The 26,799-nt window shown below is 41.7% G+C and overlaps 1 long non-coding RNA gene across 1 annotated transcript in view; it reads right to left on the bottom strand.

Moving 5' to 3' along the window:
- LOC112546772 (uncharacterized) overlaps positions 1-26,799 on the bottom strand; it is a 203,608-nt gene that overhangs the window by 715 nt on the left and 176,094 nt on the right. The gene's annotated exons all lie outside the window — the stretch shown is intronic.

The raw sequence follows: 26,799 nt of genomic DNA, 5'->3' as shown, positions 1-26,799 counted from the left end.
TCGTGGGGCCCTGCTTCAGATGGGGTACCACCAACTGTCCTTCAACAGCCGGGGCTGTTCCAACTTAGAACCACTGGTTGTTGCCAGAGTTAACTGGCAAGAGCCAGTTAACTGGTAAAAATACAAATGAGCATCATGCTTACCGGTTAACATCTCTACTCTTGCATTTTAATAGAAGTGAACCAGAAAGAGGCATGGATATGGGTGTGATGGCATGTCTGGGGGTCCCCGACCCTGCACCCCCATCTGCAGCCAGATGTGACTTTCATCTGGCCAGTAGATTAAAAGGTTTTATTGGTTCTTAGGGACACAGCGTAGCATAGGACTGATGTTAGCATAAGCTCCAAGAGCAAACAGCTTTATTCCTCTTGGGGATAGGGGCTCGCAGGCCCCTTTAACCTCCTTTCTGCTCTCACTTTCCTTTCCTCATCCTAGCCGAGCCGAGACTAACCCGCACTCTGAGCAACTGGTCACTCAGCCCCCAGGCAGCCTTGCCTCTTGCTTTGTTCATATTCCTCCACCTAGCCCAGGTGTCAGGCCGGCTGGGTCACTGCCTACATGCCTTCCCTCAGGAGTCCTCCCACATGGACCCAACCCCTGCTAGGCACTGCACACACAGACACACACAGAGTCTCTGTAGACCAGCATAGGCCAATAGGGATCACATCAGCACAACAAAGCAACCAGTGAATGCAAAACCAGAGTGGATCCAGCACCACAAAAGAGACTAGCACCCTCACTACATCACAACAGGGAAAGTTAATTTGTTAAGAAAATGTGAATGAATGTGTTTAAATTCCGTTTTTCCCCCAGTATTCATCTAGTTCATGACTTACATTCATACCAGTGACTTAGATGGGAAAAGATATGTATCTTATTACTGCTGCCCATATCTACCCAGAACCAGTAATCTCATACTAATAGAGAGTGCACAAAGAACTTTTTATATCCAGGATTTTACAATTACTTGGTGCCATCTGGGATATAAATCACAGCGGGGCTACTCAATTTGAAAGGACCAGAAGTAGAGCTGGATGAATAATTTTTTTTTCTTCCAGATTTGCTGCCAGTTCTGGTGAAAAAAAGGGCAACTCAAACTGCTTTATTTTCCTGAAAAAATTCAGTGACATCCTCACAAATTTGTGCCTTGTGTGTGTCACTGAATGTGTATTTCTTGCTGAAAAAATATTTTTGAATGAAAAGTTTTGCCTACCTACCTCAACCCAGTGGTATTTCCATCAGTAAGGGGTGGCTGCATGGAAAGTTGCAGAGCTTGATGTTCAGTGACTTTTTTTGAGTCATGTGCAGAACAAGTTTTTAAATTACTCTCAAAAAACAAATATATACTTTTACTTGGAACAACAATTCAGCTATTTTACAGTTATGTAACGTCTGTACAAAACCAGCTGTGAACTGAGGGCAAGTTTGGAAAAGTTCATACAAACAGAATTTCTTTTGCATATCTTAAGGGATTATAGTGCAGACTGAAAGCAGTTGATGATTTTGCAGCAGGGGCTTTGTGAGGCGCTCTGTCCCCACAGGGACCATCATGGACCTGGTGGCTTAAACCAGATGGTCCAGAAGAGGTCCTGGTGGAAGACTGGCAATCTAGAAAGGTCTTGTGGAAGACCTCTTGGAGATAAAAGAGCTGCTAGTCATATCGGAGCCCTCAGAAATAGCGCTAATGTGCTCCATGCTGAACTACCTGTACCATAAAGGAGTTCTTCAAGACCTGGAGACAGAAGACAAAGACCTACATGTTCAAGCATGTCAGTCCTGGTCTTTCGTCCATCAGAGGAAGATGCAAAACCCTTGCAGAGACTCAGTGCAGTCCTGGCCAAAATAACTCCAGTACCAGCTTCTGGAGATAAGCCAGGAATACCAGGGTCAGGCACAGGGTGTTAAGCCAGTACCACTGCATGATCAGGACCAGTTGGTTTAGCATTAGTGCCCCACCCCGCACCAAAGGGAGAGGCACTGGAGCAGTCCCATTCACTTCCTTAGCCACCCAGCCACCTTGTCCTCCAAATCTTGCCAATTCTCCAGCAGAGATGTATCTGTGGCACAAAGACAAATGCCAAGAGAGAGCAGTGGACCTAATGCTCCACATCTCCAACCACTAAGCCAGAGCTCTTAACCCAATGGGGCTGAGCAGAAGAAGTTATCACATAGATTGTCTGGCAGGACTCCATCTGCACTAGACCACCTGGGTCCTTCATCACAAGAAGTACAGCATTGGCATACACTGACAACCAGCCACAGCTCTGGCTCCCTGTCAGAGTCCAGTGGAAGAGTTCAATAGCCAGAGAATATAGTTGAACTGACAGCAGACAGCCCTGACTTACACTTCACCCAAAACTGACAGGCATGGTCAGGGTTCAGTTGGCCTGACCAAATGCTCTATAGAAAAAGAAAAGAGGTGCCTCGCCAGAATACTAAAATAAAAAATTTCTCAAATCGTCATATAATTTGTTTAGGTTTATATTGTTACGAAGGGCACATCTTGAAACACTTGCACTATTTTTCCTTTATTATTTATTATTATTTCCTTTGCTATTTAACTGCTGTGGTGACTTGTTTGTATAGTGTCGATAATCTTTTATTTAACTCAAGCCAGCTTGCTGCAACAGGCTGTGTCCACCACACACCTGAGGAAGAGAAGGCTAAAAATCACATCTCTATAATAGGACCCCAACCACCTTCTGTTACTTCAAGGTGTGGAAGGGAGAAAAGTGGAATCTGCCATGGAGGATCAGTGACACTTTCTGGTTCAAAGAAATGAAAGAAATGAGTTCAGAGAGAAGTAAAGAATACTTTAAGGCTGTCAACTTTGGCAATTTTTTTGTAACAAACCATAGCACTTTTGGGACAGAGGAGTTAAGTATTGCCCTGTTTATCACATGTTACCTGGTCTCATGCTTGTAACTAACTGTCACTGTCTGTGGAGTCTAATCTAGTTTTTTTTTAAATTTCCTGGCCTTTTGAGCTGAGGAATCCCCTGATGCCCACATGAAGGGAATTGAAAATTTCCTGAGTAGAGACTTTAAAATTTGTCCCCAAATGTATGTATTTACTTTTACAACTTACATGGTGTGATATACTTGAGCTAATCAAAATCCTTCATGTATATGGTTGTATTGTACAGCAAAATTGCAAACAAGCTGACTCACAGCGTATGTTCTCATAAGGAAGTATATTGATTCTGGCTTTTGCTAGGGAAATATTAATTTCTTTTTTTGAGTCTCCCCCCATGTCCCTTTCAATTGTTATGGATGAGGCAAATTGGCATCCAGACCATAAAAAATGACTTAATCATACAATGAGATGATAAGGGCCTTCATAAAGGTCTCCCCAGGCTCAATGTGCAATCATTGGTGCATATGGTTCACCCTTCCTCTGACTGCTCAGCACAGAGAAACAGTGAAAAGTGTCATCATCTTGAGCTAACGTATAATTATATTAAGGTGCCTGCCAGAAGTAACAGATTTCAAAAGAAAGATCAAAAATATAAATTGGAATATTATGCAAATTGCTTCTAAGGCAGTAAAGTAGCATGTACGAAAACAATATACTTGTATGGCAACTCCAGGATCCTTTCTAAAAAGCAATATTGCATGGCATTTGTTTATTCATTTTATGAATGTGTAGTTACGTTATTTCCTTTAGGGAAAAATTGCCCTGTTTTGCTAGGTGCTTCCACATGACCAAATCCACAGCAGACAAGTATCTGCATGAGAGCAGAGGATGATATTCAAGGCAGGGACTCAAGGCAGAGACTCTGAGATCTGTGATCATATAGATGCAGTGACCCTAATAAAGTTGCAAGGATTGCTAGCTGCTCTTAAGAGTTGATTTAAAAAGCTGCCATAGAAAACCATTTGCAGCGTACAAGTATTGGTCCCATGAAACTCAGGAGCTATGCTACGTATTCTTAGCCACCATCTGCTGACACCTTACCTATTTACATATACAAAGACACTGTCATTCCTATATTAGCTACCACTGTGGTTTCCATCTGGGTTGTTGTGTAGTGTCTTTGGGAAGATATGCTGGGCAATGCAGTTATGTCAACCTAAACCTGCGGCAGACAGCACAATATTGATGGGAGGGTATCTCCCATCAACCCAATCTCAAGGAGGAGGATTAACTAAGCCAATGGGAGAAACTCTCCTTTTCAATGTAGTGGTGTCTTCACTGAATTTAGCTGAAGGTCTGCCCATAGCTTGGTGAGTCCCTAACTTTTCCATACTGCCTTTGGCTACCCTAATATGTGCTTGCTGTGTATCAGGCTTTTCTTTTGAGGAAATTGCATAATGCATGCAACCATACAATATCTACATGAAGTGAGTGTTGTGCTAGACATCGGTTTTCTTTTTTATAAGCTGCAGTATGGGCAGAGGAACCGACAGCCTCACCAGGCTCATGGGCCAGGTGGGGGAAGGCTTGGCTCTGTGCTTCAAGAAGGGAAGGGGTCTCAGGTGAAAGGGGTGGGGCTGGGACCGCAAATCCTCAGCATCTCAGGGATTGTAGCGTCCCCTCCACCTTCATCACTGCTTGGAGCTACCACCAGCAATTTAAAGGACCCTGAACTCCAAGTGGTGCTGCTGCAGCAGTAACAGTAGCTGTGGCCAGGAATCCTGGGCCCTAACAGTAGCCAGGGCCCAAATGACCCCTCTGCTCTTCCTGTCAGCAGGCGTGACCATTGGTGGTGCCCAATCGCTATGGAGTGAAGGACCCTTTCTAATCACTGAAGCAGTTCCCAGCTGCACATCAGCACATGGGCTTCTGCAGCAACCTTCCCCCGGACTTCATACCTGGAAAGCTAAACTACTTTGATGTACAGTTCCTGATGACACACTGTGAAACAAACAGCTCTGGGGCTGGCATAGCGTATGTGATCTGAAGTCCAGATACAAGACACGCTCTCCACTTCATTTTGAATAGGTACAGCTCATGCCACCAAACTATATCCGCAATTTCCATTTTGTGGTGGATTTGAACACTGTTATAAAAGTTAACATAAGATGAATTTTTTCTTGCCATAGATCTCTGAAGAGAATGTGTGTAGGCTGGAGAATAAGCATGCCAGGAGACAAGGACCCTAAACTTGAGGGAGGGTCATGGAAAAGAACAAAAGAAGGAAGGTGAGAAGTCTTAAGTTTTCTACGCCCACCTCAGCTTCAACTCGATAGCTTCATTATTTAACATTCTGTATTGCTGAGGCACTCGGCTTAAACATGCAGGCTGAATTAGACTCCTGGGAAACTGACAACATGAGGCTGCTCCTTAAGGAGCATCAGTATCAGCAGACTCAAGTTAGGGATCATCTAATAATTACAATAAATACTCCAAACAATAAAAATTCTTCCATAGTTCTGCTCCTTAGCTTTTAGATAGCACATTTCATCCGTAGCTCTCAAAAATACTTGCCACTTTTTGAGTCAATTTTATCCCCTTTTAGCAGATTTGGAAAATGAGAGTGCAGAGGATAAGCATGTAGGGTTAGCATGTGGCAGGAAAGATGCAAGATCAGGCCTACAGTTTTCCCTCTATCTTGAGGCTGACAGAATTGCTGGACCCCTGTGCAAGGTGTGTGTGTGTGGGGGGGGGGGGGGGGGGGGACGGACAACTCTGCACTATAAAAAAGGCAGGCATTAGGTAGAAAGTATGGGGCTGAGATAGCCAGCCCTCAGTACTGTTTGGATTGCACTGCACCCCCTCCAGACAGCACTTAGCACAGCCTGGAATGTGCCAACCAGGGCTCTGGTGGTGATTTAAAGAGCCTGGGGCTTTGGCTACAGCTACTGCTACAGCGGCCAGGAGCCCAGGACCCTTTGGAATCACCATGTCCATGAGCAGCTGCTGCCTTTCCCTCCCCCATCCCCTTCAAGATAGGCCAGTCCCCTATAATAATACATTTGTGAAGGTCAAGCATGGACAACCTAGAATGAGCTGCAGGGTTGGTCAGCCAACTGCTGTCACTCCAGCCCTTCAATGGAGATTGCGCAGAATCACCAAATGCAATTAATATCTAGTCTGGTTTTAAACTGTGCTCTCTGCTCTAGTCTTAAGTTAAAGAAAACCTCCTCTTTGTAGAAGCTGGCTATGAAAAAATACTACTATAATCAGCACAGTATCACATATTTTCTTGTACCCTCTTTTCTCTCCAGTTTTAAATTTTCATCATGCCATAGAATCTTCTACTGATAATTCGTTATGCAGAACAGGGAACACTTAGGGTCATAGTCAACTGAGGAGGGCCGGGAGATAATTTGTATCTTTGGTAACCGTGTGGTTGAGATGCTGTAACAATGGGCAGGAGATGTTTCTCCTCCTCCTCTTCATTGACCCCGCTCACAAAGTGCTTGGTGCGTTGGAGTGGAGTATTAACTCAGACTTTCTCTCATAACACTGGTCTACAATTTTTTAGAAGTCGTCTGCTTCAGAGATAAAATGTGCTATTTATTATGTATTTTGATGTGCTGAATTCAAATATGACAATTAAAACAACTGATTGTCTACTGTTTCCAATATATTTAAGTTTTTACATTTTACGTCTATGTATATTGTGTAGCTAGTAGAGTTTTAATCATAAATTGTAAACCTTTAATCATAAATTGTAGGTCTTTTCATGTGTTTATGGTTGCTTTACATGATAATATTTCACCTGTCCTGTTTATGTAACACTTTAAAAATCAGCAAAAGGGTTATATAAATAAAATGTATTATGAAACAAAAGGCAAAAAACTATCATGTACATAGTTTAGTCCTATTCAGTGTCTACTCAGCGTTTCTTGGCTTGTCTCTTGTATTCATTAAATGGAACATCTCTTGTCACTGTCCAGCAATAGTCTGCAAGCATTGATGGGCTCCATTTGCCCTGATAGCGTTTCTCCATTGTTGCAATGTCCAGGTGAACTCACTCGCCGTGCTCGTCACTCACTGCTCCGCAGTTTGGTGGAAAAAAAATCTAGATGAGAGTGCAAAAAATGTATCTTTAGTGACATGTTGCAACCAAGGCTTTTGTATGCCTTGAGGAGGTTTTCCACCAACAACCTGTAGTTGTCTGCCTTGTTGTTTCCGAGAAAATTTATTGCCACTAACTGGAAGGCTTTCCATGGCGTCTTTTCCTTGCCACGCAGTGCATGGTCAAATGCATCATCTCGAAGAAGTTCATGAATCTGAGGACCAACAAAGACACCTTGCTTTATCTTAGCTTCACTTAACCTTGGAAATTTTCCACGGAGGTACTTGAAAGCAGCTTGTGTTTTGTCCATGGCCTTGACAAAGATCTTCATCAGACCCAGCTTGATGTGTAAGGGTGGTAACAAAATCTTCCTTGATTCAACAAGTGGTGGACGCTGAACACTTTTCCTCCCAGGCTCCAATGACTATCAGAGTGGCTAATTTATCTTGATGTAGTGGGAATCTCTTGCACAACTATCCCATTTGCAGAGAAAACAGCAGTACTTTGTGTATCCAGTCTGCAGACAAAGCAAGAGAGCAACAACCTTCAAATCGCCACAAAGCTGCCACTGATGTTGGTCATAGTTTATGCACCTTAAAAGTTGTTTCATGTTGTCATAGGTTTCCTTCATATGAACTGCATGACCAACTGGAATTGATGGCAAAACATTGCCATTATGCAGCAAAACAGCTTTAAGACTCGTCTTCGATGAATCAATTAACAGTCTCCACTCATCTGGATCGTGAACAATGTTGAGGGCTGCCATCACAGCATCGATGTTGTTGCAGGCTACAAGATCACCTTCCACCTTCCATGCAGAAGAATGGGACAAGATCCTTCTGATGGTCATGGAACGTGGAAACGCTAACATCACCTGCTAGGAGATTCCACTGCCGTAGTCTGGAGCCCAACAGCTCTGCCTTACTCTTGGGTAGTTCCAAATCCCTGACAAGGTCATTCAGTTCACCTTGTGTTATGAGGTGTAGTTCAGAGGAGGAGGATGGGAGAAAATGTGGGTCCTGTGACATTGATGGTTCAGGACCAGAAGTTTCATCCTCTTCCTCTTCCTCATCTGACTTAAGTGAGAATGATTCTGGTGCATCAAGAACCAGCAGTCCTTCTCCGTGGGGTACTGGGCGTATAGCTGATGGAATGTTTGGATAATGCACAGTCCACTTTTTCTTCTTTGACACACCTTTCCCAACTGGAGGCACCATGCAGAAGTAACAATTGCTGGTATGATCTGTTGGCTCTCTCCAAACCATTGGCACTGCAAAAGGCATAGATTTCCTTTTCCTGTTCAACCACTGGCAAAGATTTGTTGCACAAGTGTTGCAGCATAGGTGTGGGGCCCATCTCTTGTCCTGATCTCCAATTTTGCAGCCAAAATAAAGGTGATAGGCTTTCTTAACCATAGTGATTATACTGCGCTTTTGTGATGCAAAAGTCACTTCACCACAAACATAGCAGAAGTTATCTGCACTGTTCACACAAGTACGAGCCATCTCTGCTCACTTTGGCTAAACAGAAATGTGTCCCTTTGCAAAATCAAACACTGACAAATAAAAGAGCACAACACTATATGATTTCTAGAGCTGATATAGGGCAATTTGTTCAGCAGAGTGATGTAAGCTTCGTTATGATTGCATCCTCCCTGACTTCTAGGAATAACATGATGCAATTCATATCATGTATGACGCAATACCAGCTTCAGATTGCATCATTCATTGTTTTGCCTAAAAAGCAAGTACTGTCCAAACCCAGTCATAGATTTATTCATAGATCCAGTCAAAGATGTGTTTTAGTAATTTCTGGTTTAAATTGAGATCCCTTCCCTTTATAACTCACTTATCCTCTGCCATTTGCAAATCAAGGGTCGTATATACTGACCCAATAGCATATCTTGAAAACTAGAGCCAATCAACAATTTTAAGCATCATTTTCATTCTCAGTGACCCAGTATTAGTAAAGTTTGACTACATTTATTTCAGAAGCATTTTGGCTGTAGAGCAGTGTAACAGCTCTTGACAATAAGCAGCTTCCCCACTACCCTTTGGTTAAATATCTGCCAGTGCATCTAAAAGCAATGAGAAAGTATATTAGCTGGATGGTTCTCTGAAAATGATCCACAGTTAAATAATGGACAATGTTGAAATGAAAAATACTATCCTTTGTCTTGCACCTCTTCTAGAGATGCTGTTTCAGCCTCTATGTGACACTGCATCATTTCATACCTGATTATTATTTGAAAGGATTTTTCCTTTTCAATTTTTTCTAAGACACACAAGGTAAGTAACAGAACTTATGGCTGTGTATTTATACTGAATGGAGGTTTGCCTCTCAACATCTGTTTTATTAACTAACACAGGCAATGGCTGCCTCAAAGCAAGTATTTAACTTGGAGAAAATGTTGACTTACAAGCATAAATGGATGCTAGGTTAGACACAACATACAGAACAGAAATGTTTTATATAAAAATGCAATTTGGGGTCACCAGAGATGAAATATGATACTAAGAGTTTTTGTTCAGGGATGGGAACTAGGTATGGTAAAATGATTTTACCATTTATGATTTTCAAACTAATTGGTCCAAAAATAAAATGGCTTATTTTTTATGCATATATGCTTAATAGCTGCACCAATTTAAACCTGCTGCATATGTAAATCTCAGATGTCAAATCACAAATATCCATATTTATCTTAAAATGATCAATAGTCATATAGTGAACAATGCTGAAATGTGAAAAGCTATCCCCAGGTTTCAGAATGTGCACCTGTCCTGGAACTGCCTTCAGACTCTTTGGGACATACTGTACCTATTTGTACCTAAATATTTAGAAGGTTATTTTTCATAACCCTAAGGTTAGAAATCCATTTTTTTAGATTAAAATGACTTCAGCTTCATAGAATCATAGAATCATAGGACTGGAAGGGACCTCAAGAGGTCATCGAGTCCAGCCCCCCGCTCTCAAGGCAGGACCAAGCTCCACCTACACCATCCCTGACAGATGTTTATCTAACCTGTTCTTAAATATCTCCAGAGAGGGAGATTCCACCACCTCCCTTGGCAATTTATTCCAATATTTGACCACCCTGACAGTTAGGAATTTTTTCCTAAGGTCCAATCTAAACCTCCCCTGCTGCACTTTAAGCCCATTACTCCTTGTCCTGTCCTCAGAAACCAAGAGGAACAAATTTTCGCCTTCCTCCTTGTGACACCCTTTTAGATATTTGAAAACCGCTATCATGTCCCCCCTTAATCTTCTTTTTTCCAAACTAAACAAGCCCAGTTCATGAAGCCTGGCTTCATAGGTCTTGTTCTCTAGACCTTTAATCATTCTTGTCGCTCTTCTCTGTACCCTTTCCAATTTCTCCACATCTTTCTTGAAATGTGGCGCCCAGAACTGGACACAGTACTCCAGCTGAGGCCTAACTAGTGCAGAGTAGAGCGGCAGAATGACTTCACGAGTTTTGCTTACAACACACCTGTTGATACAACCTAGAATCATATTTGCTTTTTTGGCAACCGCATCACACTGTTGACTCATATTCAACTTGTGGTCCACTATGACCCCTAGATCCCTTTCTGCCATGCTCCTTCCTAGATAGTCGCTTCCCATCTTGTATGTATGGAACTGATTGTTCCTTCCTAAGTGGAGCACTTTGCATTTCTCTTTATTAAACCTCATCCTGTTTACCTCTGACCATTTCTCTAACTTGCTAAGGTCATTTTGAATTATGTCCCTATCCTCCAAAGAAGTCGCAACCCCACCCAGTTTGGTATCATCCGCAAACTTAATAAGCGTACTCTCTATCCCAATATCTACATCATTGATGAAGATATTGAACAGTACGGGTCCCAAAACAGACCCTTGAGGAACTCCACTTGTTATCCCTTTCCAGCAGGATTTAGAACCGTTAACAACAACTCTCTGACTACGGTTATCCAGCCAATTATGCACCCACCTTATCGTGGCCCTATCTAAGTTATATTTGCCTAGTTTATCAATAAGAATATCATGCGAGACCGTATCAAATGCCTTACTAAAGTCTAGGTATATGACATCCACCGCTTCTCCCTTATCCACAAGGCTCGTTATCTTATCAAAGAAAGCTATCAGATTAGTTTGGCATGACTTGTTCTTCACAAACCCATGCTGGCTATTCCCTATCACTTTATTACCTTCCAAGTGTTTGCATAGGATTTCCTTAATTACCTGCTCCATTATCTTCCCTGGGACAGATGTTAAACTGACCGGTCTGTAGTTTCCTGGGTTGTTCTTATTCCCCTTTTTATAGATGGGCACAATATTTGCCCTTTTCCAGTCTTCTGGAATCTCCCCTGTCTGCCATGATTTTTCAAAGATCATAGCTAAAGGCTCAGATACCTCCTCTATCAGCTCCTTGAGTATCCTGGGATGCATTTCATCAGGACCTGGTGACTTGCTGACATCTAACTTTCCTAAGTGACTTTTAACTTGTTCTTTGTGAATCCTATCTTCTAAACCTACCCTCTCTCTGCTTGTATTCACTACGTTAGGCACACCTCCAGACTTCTCGGTGAAGACCGAAACAAAGAAGTCATTGAGCATCTCCGCCATTTCCAAGTTTCCTGTTACTGCTTCTCCCTCCTCACTAAGCAGTGGGCCTACCCTGTCCTTGGTCTTCCTCTTGCTTTTAATGTATTTATAAAAAGTCTTCTTGTTTCCCTTTATGCCTGTAGCTAGTTTGATCTCATTTTGTGCCTTTGCCTTTCTAATCTTGCCCCTGCATTCCCGTGTTGCTTGCCTATATTCATCCTTCGTTAGTTGTCCTAGTTTCCATTTTTTATATGATTCCTTTTTTATTTTGAGATCGTGCAAGATCTCCTTGTTAAGCCAAGCTGGTCTTTTGCCATATTTTCTATCTTTCCTACACAGCGGAATTGTTTGCTTTTGGGCCCTTAACAACGTCCCTTTGAAATACTTCCAACTCTCCTCAGTTGTTTTTCCCTTCAGTCTTGCTTCCCATGGGACCTTACCTACAAGTTCTCTGAGCTTATCAAAATCTGCCTTCCTGAAATCCATTACCTCAATTGTGCTGGTCTCCCTTCTACCTTTCCTTAAGATCATGAACTCTATTATTTCGTGATCACTGTCCCCTATACTGTCTTCCACTTTCAAGTTCTCAACTAGTTCCTCCCTATTTGTTAAAACCAAATCCAGAACAGCTTCTCCTCTGGTAGCTTTTTCAACCTTCTGAAACAGAAAGTTGTCTCCAATGCAGTCCAGAAACTTATTGGATAGCCTGTGCCTCGCTGTGTTAGTTTCCCAACAAATGTCTGGATAGTTGAAGTCCCCCATCACCACCAAATCTTGGGCTTTGGATAGTTTTGTTAATTGTTTAACAAAGGCCTCATCCACCTCTTCCACCTGGCTAGGTGGCCTGTAGTAGACTCCTAGCATGATATCACCCTCGTTTTTTACCCCTTTTAGCTTAACCCAGAGACTCTCTACACAGCTATCTCCTACATTCATCTCCACTTCAGTCCAAGTGTGTACATTTTTAATATACAAGGCAACCCCTCCTCCCTTTTTTCCCTGTCTGTCCTTCCTGAGCAAGCCGTACCCTTCCATACCAACATTCCAATCATGAGTCCCATCCCACCAGGTTTCTGTAATACCAATGATATCATAGTTGTATTTATTGGTTAGCAATTCCAGTTCTTCCTGCTTATTACCCATACTTCTCGCATTTGTATATAGGCATCTAAGATACTGATTTGATCTTGCCTCCCTGTTGTGCCCTGACCCTCCTTTCTCGTTGCCATTATAGGCCGTAGTCCCCCCCATTTCCAACCCATCTCCCAGTCCCGCACATGCAGCACTTACCTGTGGGCTTTGCTCACCTGCCCCCAACAAACCTAGTTTAAAGCCCTCCTCACAAGGTTAGCCAGTCATAATTCCATGGCAGGTCTCAGAGGTATTTGAGGAATCATTGATGCTCATTATAGCCCTGCTCTGCCACCCTTATGCTGAGTAGAATTTACTTACTGGAGTAATCTCATGGATTTCATGGGACCAGACCCTGGGAGCATTTACATGCATTTATTCAACCTGAGTGTAAAAACTGCATAACTGGGCCCATGCACAATAATCAATCACTAGAAGTTGCATAAATGAGTGAGGCTGATTTAAAATCACAAGCGAAATGGTTAACCATAAAGGAAAATACTTCTTCAGCATTCATTAGTTCAGCACGCTGCTTGGTTTCCAGTGTTCATAAATCCAGGGTTGTGGTCAGGAGAAAAGACATTTGAAAAAAAAAAACCTAACTAAAAGTACATCTGTTGCGTATGCAACAATATTTACATTTTGCTGGGGATTCCATGCTTCAATTTTTAGTCCAGATAAGAATCTCTGGGCCCTTTTTATTTGTATTCTTTAAAGCTCACTTTGGACTGCAATGGGTCTGAGTACCCTGAACTCCTAGTTTATTACTCTGTAGGACTGCATTCACTCTGAGCAGCTGTGACTTGTTTATTACTATAACAAATTGCTATAATACTCTACTGCTTTTCAGAAATCCAAATATCAGCAATGTCAGGTCAGAATTGAAAGTATTCTGGTGCTTTGACCATAAGCGGCACAACCAAGTGCTGGTGGTAGTTAATTAACCTAGAAATTTCAGGGAGTGCCAATGACTTTAGGCAGATGAATGCCCAAGGAAGGTAGTAAAAACCTTGATGGAGCACATGCTACCAAAAGGCAGATGAACAAATTCACTCAGTATATTTTTGCCAATGGTATCCATGCAGGACAGATTGGGCTGATAGCCAAACCAATCTTGGTGTGGAACCCCAAAGGACTGGTTGATGGAAGATCTTTGCACTGATAACTGATGCAGCATAGCTGGTTCCAGATATATCAAAACCTATCCTTCCTTTGGTCCAAACCAGCGAAGTCAAAAGGGGACACTGACACATGGGCAAAGAGCTCCTCCATTTCAACCATCCAGGCTATTGCAGCCACATCACATGGAAAGGACACTCCATCCTTGCTGGCAGTATGAATGAACCATGGAAGGTGACAGATATAAACACTCATTTGATTGGCACAGAGAAGAGCACCACGAGCCACCTCTGATTGTGGGTGGAGTTATTGCATTCCACTGGTCAGCCACTCCCTGTCACAAAGCTGGGTAGCCTCTAGGTGCTGCCCTTCCATGGTCTGTTTGCCTCATGGGGTGCATGGAGCTAGACCAAGAGTTTAAAGGCAGATGGAAACTTGCACCTGGAAAGGCCCAATTATACCGTCTGTTGACAAAGTAATAGCAGTAAAGAAAATTCCTTGCATAATGGTGTCAGTTTTTCTGGACAAAAAAGTGGATAAAGCTCCTAGAAACACCCATTGGGAAGTCAGACAAACTCATTTCACCTAAATTGAAGACGACCATTGGCTCTGTGAACAATAGGAATGTGAAAGGTTAACTAGTTAACTGGTAAGCATCACCCTAAATGAGGCAGCTCCCTACTGCTTGGGCTGCTCTCATCTGGAACAGTCCTTGTCCACAGTGTCTGGGTGCCCCACAGGCAGGGGTTGCTCCATTGTTCAGCACAGATCTGGTCTTCAGGGAGAGCAGGCCTGCTGCAGACAGGGGCTGCTCTGGCAGTGATTGGGAGCCAGCAGCAGCCCTACCCACTGCGTAGGGGCTGGGAACTGCGAGCCATTGTCAGCCCCAGAATAAAAGTCAGATCAGATGAGAAACTCCACAACCTGTCATGTCTAAAGTAAAAAAGGTGTTAATCAGTGAAATTCTATACACTAATTATGATGCCTTCATAGCCCACAATGAAACTTTGCTATAGAACTCATGGACCACCTTTCAAGTGTTTGTCAGGCATTTACTTTCACCACCAGCATTAAGAAAACAGTTTTATTGGACTGAGGGTTCCACAAGATCCTTCAATTCCCTTTATAGTCAAACCAACTAGAAGCAGTCCAAAAGTTCAGCTATTTGGGTTCTACTGTGACTACCCATCTCTCCCTGGATGAAGACTGAAAGGTTTGCATTGGAGAGGCTATCACCTCTTTTACCAGACTGACTAAAAGAGTATGGAACAATGCAAAGCTTGCCACCAAAATCAAAATTCTAGGGTGTCAACCTTGTATCCTCAGTGTATCCGGTGATGGTGGAGAAAGGATGGATAACATGTTCATCAGGAGAAAACATAAATAATTTTCTTCGTGCTGTTTATTCTGCATACTCAAGACGAAATGGCAAGATAGTCACCAATGCAGAGTTTCATCAAAGGGCAAACTTACCAAATGAGACAGCCCCTGTTCAAACAAAGAAGATTGCATTGTCTGGGCAATCTGCATAGACTAGAGGATAGATGCTTACACAAAGGTATGCAGTATGGAGAGCTATCAGAGGGAACAAGAACAGGAAGTCCCACGCTTAGCAGTAAAGACACATGAAAGTGAGACACAAAGACATTTTGAATCAATCCCAACCCATGAGAAATTTTGGCAAATGATCATAACAGGTGGCACCAATGTCTCCATCAGAGCATCAAAGTCCATGACAGAAGTTGGCTCGTACAGCTTGAAGAGAAAAGAGCCCTTAAGAAGAAAGACGCTTCCAACTAAGATACATACATTTGCAGCAATCTTCTCATAAAAAATTTGAATTAATTCAAAGGAGTCCTATAGCCCTTTGTTTTACAGGAGGTTAAACTAGATACTTACAGGGGTCCATTCTGAAATATAAAAATGTTTCTTTGAAGATTTCTGAAGCCTCTAGTATTTGGAGCTGGAATTGAAAATTGGCAGGGAGGATTTCCTTGGTGTCTTCTTAAGGTCAGCAAAATCCATCGAGATTTTCAGAGCATTACAATTCAGATAAACCACCACTTGAATGTGCTCAGTAGAGGTTGTCAGAAGCTGCTAAAAAAATACAGAATAAACGCCCCCAAAACCAAACCTCTGAATGTTCTGACTGTACTGAGCTGGCTGCAGCACCACAGATGCAAAGCTACCATTCCAACCAGGGGGTTGATTCAGCACAGCAGTAGTAGTGTTTAATTTAATTTGCATTAGAGTTCAGTTTGCACTATGACACTCCATTAAAATTCAGTACACAGGAAAGAGAGTGAAAGAGGCAAAAGGTATGAAGAGAAAAGATGTTCTCTTTTGGTGAAGGCATTACACTGGGATGAAGGAAGAAGCATTCTATTTTTGGCTCTACCATTGGTAGCCTAAATGACACTCAGCAAAACTGCATTGTAACACATTTGTGCAAGGGGGCTAAATTAAAATTGCCCCCTAAACCTTAAATCTGTCATTTCCTAACCTATGTCTTTGATTTTTCAACCTTTATAATGATTTTAATGCTGCTCTGTTGATGTAATATTTTGCTTTCTCTACCTCTGTTGCAAATGAATTTTTCATTCTTTCTATTTACTCGTGTGCACTTTTGATAGATAGTTAGCTTCAGCATTCCTTGTAGCTTCAAGAAAAAGAATGGAAGCCTCTCTAACAATCTACTCTGATGCAAGGGGTATCAAAAGATTGCATTTTTCTCACTCACTCCAAAGGCAGGGAGGCATTCAAATTGACTGTGAAAAAATAAATAGTGCGGAAGAACACCTACACACTCTCACACCATGTGGTCTCTCATTTTGATGATGTTAGGGAAAGGGACTGCAACCCAGTTTAGAAAGGAAATAGCTATATATTACTTTCTGGTCCTCAAAAAGTTTTGAGCTGACGGGAGGGGAGAGGAAGCAAAGGAAGAAAGCGAGAACCATTAAATTTTCTGCTTGGCTAAAATCTGATCCAGCACAACCAAAAAGATGGAAGAACGATGCTCTCAGCACTGATTTTTATACATTTTTGGGCCAGTAGGTTCTCCCCATTAGGAATATCTTAGAAATAGCACACTTTTCCATATTTATAAAATGGAACATTTAATAGGATCTCCCCTATTGCTAGTACTTATTAACACAACTAGATCATAGAACCATGGTCATTTTTGCTCTTGATGTCGTTTGGGACTAGATTTTTGGTCTAAAAAAACCCCCTCTCTGGTCTGCAAGGGTGCCATTTCAGGAAGGTAGAGGGGGCAGCTGCTGTGCACTCCTAGATGTGGTTTGCTTTCTATCCCATTCCCTGGATGCTAAGGCAGTGAGGGGAAAGTGTTTATAATCTGTGCATGCCTCTCACACTTGGCTCGTGAAGATTGCTCATGGCTGCCGCCCCCCTTCCCCTCCCAAAATGGCACTCTTGCTGGTCTGTCTTGAAACTTCTGGGCCAATTTCTGCTTGTACTTACATTGGTACAACCCCATTGAAGTTAATGTGGCACCACCATTGTATAGGACACTGGAAAGTTAAAAGAGAAACAAAGTCTGTTCCTTTTGTTTGACTATCATTCTTCATTTCTGAACTGGGGACCTATCTCTCTCTAGAGCCTAATTATGCTCCCACAGGCAGGGGCGGCCCGTGACCCTAGGCTGACTAGCCAGTTACCTAGGGCACCACCGGCCTGGGGCACCCGATGATGATGTCATGGGGCACCTGGACATCTGATGATGATGTCACAGCCATTGACGGCCATGCAGGTGGGGGCGCCGATTGTGCCTTCCGCCTAGGGCACCAGCTGCTGCAACCGGCCTCAGGCCACTCCTGCCCACAGGTAATAGCTTTGCCACTGCTTGCTAACAGCTCTATATTCTTGAGGAACCAGAGTGCAATATTCAGCCTGTCTGACTTATGAAAGACTCTCCCCCCTTCTCAGCATCTGATTGAACCAAAGCTGATCAGCAGAAAGAATTCCAAAAAGCAATGAAAAGGTGGGGGAAGACACACTTAAATCCCTCTGGACAAGGGTGACAGAATTAAAGAAACTCTTCATTTGCATCAAAGATGGGAGAGAGAGGCATCTCTATTACCATACTGAATGGAAAACAGTTTTCAAGGGAAGAATAACACTGAACTCTGGGACCCAGGAAAGGAGAGAAGCTCTGCATGATGGGGAATCTCTGCATCAGATGTTAATGAACCCCTGCCTGCACACACCCAGCTCAGCAGTTATCAGACCAATTCTAGTAATAAATCTTCTACTGGTATCCAAAATACTGAAGCTGCCTAATTGCATTATGAGCTTCTGCAAAGGAACATTACTCACAGCCCAGGATGATTAGTTCCTATTGTCTAGCCTGATCAAAACAACTCTGGAATCATTAGTTTACTCACAAATACATCTTGTGTTCTCCCTTCAACCATTTTTCTTTCTAGGGATGTTAAATTTCGAGTAATTAACTAATCGAATAGTTAATGCATTTTGCATAGACTATTCGAATAGTCGATAGGGCACCTCTACCTTTAAAATGTAGCAACAGCCCTAGCTGGTAGCACCACATGGAGCCTGGAGTCAGTGGGGAACTCCTCTGCAGACTCTGGCTCCGTGCAGTGCTACTGCTTTGAGGAGAACTCCGTGTGGTGCCTGACGCCAGGCTCCCCGCGGAGTTTCCAAGCAGCAGAGCAGCATGGAACCCACACTTTTGTAATGACATTTTGAGTTAAATCTTATATTGTGTTGTATTTGATTGCCTTTGTATTAGTTTTAACCTGAAAATAAATAGATTTCATTGTTAAGATGGTTGCTTCCCTTGCCCCTCTCAAGGATGTTTTTGGCTTTCCCATTTGCTCTGCAACAAAGCTCCCCATACGTAAGCTACACTTCCCTGCAGTGCCCAAAAATCCCATGGAATTTGCTCATCAAGTAAGTTACTACCAGATCAAATCTAACTTGATAGTGGGGATAGTGTCATGTGGAACATGGGGCATAACAGCTTGGAAATGTTTGACCCAGCCTGCTTGGTCTACTTAGTAACCTTGGTCTACTTAGTCCAATGGCAAACACGCTAGATAATTTATGCTAAATGCTGGCAATGTATTGATCAGAATACACAAGAACAAGAGTCAGAATAAGATGTAAGTACTTTTTTGGGAAAATTGAGTGATTATGCAGAACAAACTTAATCAAAATGATCAAAGTTCTTTATTCAGAGAGTGGATATTTGTTAGAGATCTTATTTTGTCAGATTATCCTTCTTCATAGAGAGGAAAGATAAATTCTTTTCAATTCAGTGGTATGAATAATGGCCACTTTCCCTACTTCTGACAAAACAGACAGAAAAGGAATGAAAGAGCGAATAATACAGTTGGGGTAAATATTGTTTTGATGATGATCTGAAGATAACAAGTAGCTAGTCAATCATGGACAAGTGCTCTGGATTGGTAGATAGGCCATGACTATTGTTCTGCCCTTGGTGAATGTCCAAGTAGAAGTATGGCATTTTCTGAAAAATGGATAGGGATAGAGTCAAGCCCTAGTGTCCAAGTATGCACTATTATTAAGTGACTAATGGTTGTTGCTTTTGCTTAGAGACTCTGCACATTTGCCTAGAAACTCTATCATCTAAGACACCTTTTGTGAAGCCTTTGGAGATAATTTGAAAGGCACCATATAAAACCAAATTCTGTTCTGCTAAAGCTGACCTTGCATTTCCTGCTTACAAGAGATTTCAATTATTTAGTGATTTAGAAACAACTTAAGGTCCAACAACAGTTTGGAGAATTTCAATATCAAGTTTTCATAGAGATAATTGAAACACTGTTGTCAGTGTGCTAGCCTTCACCCTGTTCAATCCCCTTTTTTACCAACATGTATAACAGTAATTTTCTTTTTTTTTTCTCTACTGCAGTGAATTCAAGCTTTAGCTCTTACGCATTTCATGGCATCACAGCCATGTGTGAAGTGTTTGTACCTAGTATAATAACCTTTGTTATAGTGCCTTCTAAAGAAGGTTTAGTCTTTTTCATTTTTTTTGCTATAAGGCATGAATCAAACGAATATACTCCAGGAGTAGAATGATTGTGTTTGCAAACCAAAAAGATAACTGAGGTTTTACAAAAATGAACACTACTCCCAGCTTGTGCTAGTTCTACTCCCAAGGTAAAATACAGTTTAGCAACCAGAATGGATGAAAGCACTGTGATCTAGATACAATGACTCAGAAATTTTGTTTGAAACAGCAGCAGGCACTGGGCAATGTGCCAAACACAGTTACCGATAGAAACAAATAATTCTGTCTTGAAACAATAATTAAAACTTCCTCATTATTACCTTAACAATGCCATCTGACAGTGCTGAATGAAATGAGCTAAACTGGGGGAGTAAGGAAAGACCATGAAATTATCTGTGATAAGCGTGAAAGCTGAACACTGAAATCCTATTGAATCCTTATTGACTGACATGGAAATGATCTGAATGGGGATGCTGATTTAGCATGTTATTTAAATTTAGTGAAGGAGTTTTTATTATTGAGTGTATGTATGTCTAATCCATCATCATCTGAGCAAACATTCTGAAACATTTTGTTGTGCTTTTCTTCCTTCTCCAGAAAGGATTATACTTATAGCACAAATTAGAAGGAAAATGGTAACAATAGGGGATTCATCATGTTCACTGTTCTTAAATAATTCTTCTAAATGCATTCTTCGGGAGGGGAGTAGCAATTCAAAGCAAAAATGTTCATAAATTCAGTGAAAACAATGCTCTAAGGGACAGATCCTCAGGTGCCTTCTGGCTATTTTAAGCCACACAGTTGAAACAGAACAGCCTAGTGGATCTACTTGAGAATTCCCTTGTTGATGTTAATTCTTAAGTAAGATCTAGGAAACCATGGCATGAGTGCCACTAGTGGGAAGTGGCAGAGAAGGGGGATCCATGCTTGTAAGCAAATATCAGACTTTTGGAACAGATCATTGGGGCCACAAGCAGCAACCTATAAAATAGATCAGCTCTGACACTGGCCTGCTTTATGCTTTGGCCAACTTGACAGGCAAGTGGCCTCAAGATATGGGTGGGGAGGTATAATCTAAAAGTGTCTTTGTGCTGTACTGAAATCCAAGCTCAGTTTTATACATTGTGAAAGCTGAGAATTAAGAAGTGTTGCACTACATCAAAAGCCCCATTGACTACAGTGGCTGTTTCTTTATTCAGCTGACATTCATGGAAGATGTGGGAGCTTGACACTTTTTGAGATCAGATCCCAAATTCACAAAGATCAGGAAAATAAAAAAAAATCCCCATAAGCATAAATTTTATTAAACAATATTTTGCATATAGCCTTTAGGATTGTTATTAGTGAAGTTGTGTTTAATGTGGTAGAAGTAGATGTTTCTTCAGTTAATTCTTTGTCATAGGGCGGACAATTCTTGACAACACTACCAAGCAATGATATACTGTAGATTAGTTGGAGCTTTGACATCAATAGCAACATCAGCAGTGTCCTGAAACAGAGATTGTTCTGAAGGCTGAAGATAAATGTCAATGGGATGATGCTGTATTTCCTCGGAGAGTCCACAAGAAAGCATGCTCATTCCTTCCTTAAATTGACAACTAACTTGAACAATGATGTATGGTCTGTCCCCTGAATTGGTTGAATTATTTCATCTGACAACTCAAGGTATTTATAGATTTATACCCTGTTCACAACTCCCCTCCCCCAATAAAAGATGCGTAGGAATAGAATCAGAACCTCATTCTTTCCCTTCATAGGGTTTCCTCACTGAGACAAAGGTATAGCTCTGAAATCAGCTGGGACAGACGGTGCCTGGAGCCCTTTTCCCTCATCAGGGGGCCTAGTCTAATTATCCAAACCTTTCCACAATTTCAAGTGTAGGAAGTAAGCAAACTTGTTATGGAGTAACTGTTGGGAAGCAAGACCTGCAACACAGCCAGTCTCCAGGCAACCTGATGAGCATAGCTGGCAAGGAGTAGGTTGCTTAGAAGTGAGCAGATCAGCTCTAAAGCCCAGCAGCGTTCAATTACTGCTCAAATAATCTGTCCATGTCTGCGGTATCTCCTGCTTGTTACTAGCTATATCTCACTCCAGATAACCCAGTTCTGACTCTCAGACCAGTTTGGCTCTTGAATCAGGGCTCAGACTTTGATTCTAATGCTATGCTCCAAGTCCTGGTTTCTGAGTCTACCTGAGACCCTTGTCTCTGGTCCTGGGCCCAAATTCCTGGTTGCAGATCCCAGTTCTAACCACTAGGCTTGACTCCTGCTCGCATCCCAGTCATGATACTTGCCTACTTGTGATGGTGTAAGGCCTCTGCTATGCCCTCATTTACACACACACATGAAGTGATTGTTCTGGTCTGCTTAGAGGGACTAGACAGCAATAACCTTTTCAGTACCCCAGCAAAAACCCTCCTCAGGAGACATACAAATGCCACCCAACTGATTAGCAGAGCACCCACAACTAGGTTGTTTCTACTGTTGGTGCACATTTCAATATGCTGAGGTGCACATAAAATTTATTCTGCACATGGATAGAAAAAAATCCTCACATAGATGGAAAAGGTTAGAGGGAATGTTGTCTGCTGTCTTGGGTGTCAGTATGGAACTGAATCAGAGCCAGTGGTTGCAAGGAGAAAATTAGAGATTAGGATAAAACTTAGTTTGCTGCAGATCATCCTAGAGAGATTTTTAGAGTGTGCGAGAGGATTGCTGTCTCAGATCAATTTTAAGTGGGCAAAATGGAGGCTGGATTGAGATGCCAGAGAGAACCAGATGACATAGTTCTGGCCCGATTTATCGTGCACCTAATACATAAGTATCAAGATCTACTTGTTTGCTGAATCTAAACTGCCAACAGAGGACTTCTATAAACCAAATAGTTATTTTCCTTTTCAATCAACCCTCCAACTCTGTTCTATGATTTAATTAACTTAAATCTCAGCTTTAATGACAGAGAGCAGATTCTCATCAATAATACTGCTGGAAAACAATATTACTTCACATATTTTCATAGAATCATTGACTAAAAGAACTAGAAGGGACCTTCAGAGGTCATCGAATGCAGTTCCCTGCCCTAACGACAGGACCAAGCACTGTCCAGAGTGATGAGGGCTCCCATAATGTTATCTGTTGATACTACTCCACTTTAACTAGTACTGGGGTGAGGCTCCCTCTCTAGGCCAGTGGTAGAGTTTCTCTGGAGCTGCTAGGTCAAATCTCCTTTCTGCTCCCTGAGAAGGCAGCATGAGAAGGCTGCAGCCCATGTATGTGCTTGGTTTATGCAGATAACTATGATGATGGAGGCTGGAAACCCCTTAAGTTTGCCTGTTGAAGCTGATACACATTTAGTTTATTATGATGTTGGTAGTGACAATTCTATGCTTTGTAGCCCAGGCATTAAGACTTCCTACCTTGTTTAATGGTGTTGTGGGTTAGAATCCTTTCTCTGCCTGGCTTAAGAAGGGCGTTGGTAGGGTTTAAACACAGTTGTGCTGCATGTGCCCTGGGCAATGTGGGGCTTGTATTCCTCACGTCTGTGGAAGCTGTTTAATTAACTGTTTGTTAGGCCAGATGCTACTTCTGACTTCCTCTATAGCCCAGGGGAGTGGCTGTGGGCTTGGACTATAGAGGGGTAAGTTTGAGTCTATCCTGTGCCTCCCCCTATTCTGTATTAGCCCTGGGCTTCATGGTTGCTTGTCTGTTGAAGCTGTTCTGATTGAGTTGAATGTGCTTTGGGTCTTAGTCTGGTTGCTGAAACAAGACAGTAGGAGACTGGAGGCATTTCATATGCATTGCAAGCAGTGACCGATGGAGATTTTTGATGGTTTCATTTTCATTAGTAACAAGGATGTATTATTGAGAACTGACCTTGAGAGGATTGAAGTCCTTATTTGTCACAGCCAGCTGGAACTTTTTGGCCATATAGCCTGCCTCAGAGATAAAGTCCCTGCACACTGAGCCTCCAAAATTGGATTTAATATCAGGATATGTTGCTCAGGTGGCAGCCTTGACGTCATCCATGGTTAATATGGATATACCAGATCAGTGATTACTTCATGGAGCTTCTAAACACCTGGAATGAAGCCATACAATGTGGCCATGGACCCACGCTGCCAATCATTATGAAAGAGCCCTCTCAAGTACACTGAAAGATTCATAGAAATTTAAAAGTAAGTCTGAGTGGTTTTAAGGCTTTTCATGAGAACCAAGTAAAATCCCCCATTTACAGACACTTTCAAACTTTCATCTGTTTTGGTGTGATACTGTGGATTCACTCTAACATGAAACATAAGGTAAAATGTGCGTGTGTGTGAGTGTGTGCGCGCGCGCATACTCCTTTCCAGACGGACCAAGCATTGGTTCTAATTCTGGCCTTTTTTGAAAGCTCTTTTACAAAAAGATCCTAGCTTATAGTGTTCCACTGTATATTCCTATCCAATGTTTTACTTTATTTATTTACTTTATCTCTTCTGAAGTAGATGCTGTGATTTTGGCAGACTAGTTGCCAGCTCATGCCAAGGTCTCCGTGTCTCAGGGCGGGTATTGATAGACATATAAGTGGAATCTGTCTGGCCTCCACCCTTTTTAAATTAAATCAGTATTGATAGGATAGGGTGGGTTGCTGGGTATTATAGACAGGGAAAGTTGAACATCCCCAAACTGCCTATTGTGGCCCCTCCCCCAGGCCAGGATATTTCCCACAGGGAGCTGGGGTTGGACATGATGCCTGCCCAGCCAATGCTGTTTGGGCTCCTGATGGGTACGGAGGGTAGATAAGGGGTGCACAAGGGGAGGGACCAGGGCTAGCCTCCCCAGGCGGCCACTGGCCCATGTTCCCAAGTATCTTGTCCTCATCATGTGTTCAATTGTTTATAAGCTTATTAGTCCATTTACTTAAGTAGCTCCTCTTGTCTTTATCAGGATCAATGCAACTACTTAACCTCCTTGAAAGTTTTATCCTTCAACTTGAGATTCTCCTCTTGCTTTCATAAAGCTGATAATGTGCAGAACAGTATTCACTTTGTGTGTTTAAAGGCTGTCTGCCTCCCATTTTACTTGAACTTAGTTTCCCTTTCATGGGATATGTCTGCACTGCAGAGTTTTTTTTGGAGAAACAGCCAGTTTTCTGAAAAAAACGTCACTAACATCCAAACTGCAATCACATTCTTTTGAAAAAAAAATTGGAAGAACAGAGGGTTTTTTCCAACACTGGTAAACCTCTTTCTATGCAGAAGTAGTCTTTTTTCGAAAGAGCTCTTTCGGAAATAGGCATGTGTGGATGGGGAAGAGGGAGTTTTTTTGAAAGAAGAGGAAAGAGGAAAAAGCACAGGTGCCCTGGTGGTCACTTCATCCATAGTAATCACAGCTTAAATATGGGATAGCATCCACACTGTAAGGATGCTATCTTTCGAAAAAGCAGATTGCTTTTTCGATGCATTTTTGCTGTGTAGACGCTTTCTTTTGGAAGAAGATTTTTTTGGAAGATCTCTTCCAAAAGCTTCTTCTGAAAAAAACCTGCAGTCTAGACATAGCCATGGCTAAAATGAAAGTACAGCTGTTATTGAACCCTTGAACTGGTAAGCAACAATATGTTGTACCATCAGTTCTCTGGTGGCCATGTCTGTACATAAGCTAATCTTTTTGTTCTTTGTCCATTCTTTGTTGGTAAAGATATTGCTTTCCATTTAGCTCCCTACATTTCACTGCATAAATCTTCCATTTTAAAGGACTGTTACTGAAAGATGCTGTGACTTATTTGAAAATATTTCTGATAATCCTCCACCCTTTTTAAATTAAGATTGTCCTCACTTCTAGGATTTTTTTATGCTGATATTGATAATGGTGTGTTTGGCAAAAGGTGGTGGGCAGACATCTTAGCAACACTGAATGTGTCAGCATGTCCCACTGGATTAAGTGTGGTTCTTGATCTGAATAACTTAAATTGTAATTTGAAACAAGATGCAATAAGGGAAAGTGGCATAGAAAGAGGAAGAGAAAGAGGGGATGCAGTAATAAAACTATGTCGTTATTTGATCGGTTAATGCACAATTTAATGGTTTAAAATTATCCAGCATTTTGTGCATTGGTTTTACATCATCTCACTTTCACACTATCAATAGGATTACAATGAAATGTTCAATAAGCCATTAAGTATTTATTGAGCAAACTGTTGACCTGAAATATTTTGGTAAATGACTTATCTAACAAGTATACTTCCTGGCATTGGTTTATTGAGCAACTAAAAGATTAATTGTGCAATAATAATTTCCATTTAATTCAGCTATAAAGAGACTGCCTGAAAAAAACTGTGCATCTGTAATCCTTGGTACTCTGGTCCAAACTGCTAGTTCATCCAAACTTTAAAAGTAATATAAATTAATTTGGTAGAACTGCAAAGAATTCTTATAGAGCAGCAGTTCCCAGCCTTTTCCAGATGGGGACTTATTTTGACAATTCAGGAAGACTTGATGGCCCAAGGCAATTCAAAAACGGGGAGGCACTGGTAAGATACTTGGTGACCCTCTTGAAATGTAATGGCAACCCATTGACCCATAGGTTGGGAAACCCTGTTATAGAGACATTGACTCAGTGGAGGAGGTTTTTTTAAATGGGCCCCAGCTGGAACATTGTGTCTCACTTCTCTCAGACTTTGGAGATCTTTTAATTAGCATTCAGATCTGAGCTATACAGCTCTGGATGTTCTGTATAAAATATATATAATTTCTTTTTTGGTATTGTAAAAATATCACATATCACTAACACCAATAATTACACCATTTTCCTTCTGAAGTTAAAAAAAAGAATTATGCTGCTACATAACACTTGCAGTACATAATTACTTGTAAATTAACAAAACACTTCTCAAATACAGTACTAATAAACTTACCATTAGTTCTTGGACATAACTGCTGTTTTGTTGCAAGCAACATTAAATTTACTAATACCAAAGTATAGAAAACTCTTTATAATAAAAT

The sequence above is a fragment of the Pelodiscus sinensis genome, chromosome 6 (genome assembly GCF_049634645.1).
Source record: "Pelodiscus sinensis isolate JC-2024 chromosome 6, ASM4963464v1, whole genome shotgun sequence".
Taxonomy (NCBI): domain Eukaryota; kingdom Metazoa; phylum Chordata; order Testudines; family Trionychidae; genus Pelodiscus; species Pelodiscus sinensis.
The sequence above is the reverse complement of the archived record's forward strand: the minus strand, read 5'-3'. Positions and strand labels throughout refer to the sequence as shown.